The following is a 955-nucleotide window of genomic DNA, read 5'->3' as shown; positions in this document are numbered from 1 at the left end:
TACAGACAATGCACTTTGATTTATTGCGCTATCTGTAATAGCACCCGAGATATCACCGGATACATATATTGGATTTTTCCCTGACCCTGACAGTCCGGCCCCATGAGACGATGATTTTCTCGGCCCCTGGTGGTCCGAGGTCGTTCTCGCTGCACAGAATCATGTACCAGGGCTTCCTGCAGACAATGCACTTTGGTTTATTGCGCTATCTCAAATAGCACCCGAGATATCGCCAGATATATATTGGACTTTTCCCCGACCCTGAGTGTCCGGCCCCATGAGACGGTGGTTTTCTCAGCCCGTGGTGGTCCGAGGTCGTTCCCGCTGCACAGAACCATGCGCCAGGGCTTCCTGCAGACAATGCACTTTTGTTTATTGCCCTGTCTCGAATAGCACCCGAGATATCACCAGATATATATTGGATTTTTCCCTGACCCTGACAGTCCGGCTCCATGTGTCGGTGGTTTTCTCGGCCCCCGGTGGTCCGAGGTCGTTGCCGCTGCACAGATTCATGCGCCAGGGCCCCCTGCAGATACTTCACTTTGATTTATTGCGCTATCTCTAATAGCACCCGAGATATCACCAGATATATATTGGATTTTTCCCTGACCCTGACAGTCCGGCCCCATGAGACGGTGATTTTCTCGGCCCTTGGTGGTCCGAGGTCGATCCCGCTACACAGATTCATGCGCCAGGGCCTCCTACAGTCAGTGCACTTTGATTTATTGCGCTATCTCTAATAGCACCCGAGATATCACCAGATATAAATTGGTTTTTTCCCTGACCCTGACAGTCCGGCTCCATGTGTCGGTGGTTTTCTCGGTCCCTGGTGGTCCGAGGTCGTTCCCGCTGCACAGATTCATGCGCCAGGGCCCCCTGCAGACAACGCACTTTGATTTATTGCGCTATCTGTAATAGCACCCGAGATATCACCAGATATATATAAGATTTTTCC

Source organism: Nomia melanderi, unplaced genomic scaffold (genome assembly GCF_051020985.1).
Source record: "Nomia melanderi isolate GNS246 unplaced genomic scaffold, iyNomMela1 scaffold0014, whole genome shotgun sequence".
NCBI classification, from domain to species: domain Eukaryota; kingdom Metazoa; phylum Arthropoda; class Insecta; order Hymenoptera; family Halictidae; genus Nomia; species Nomia melanderi.
The sequence above is the reverse complement of the archived record's forward strand: the minus strand, read 5'-3'. Positions refer to the sequence as shown.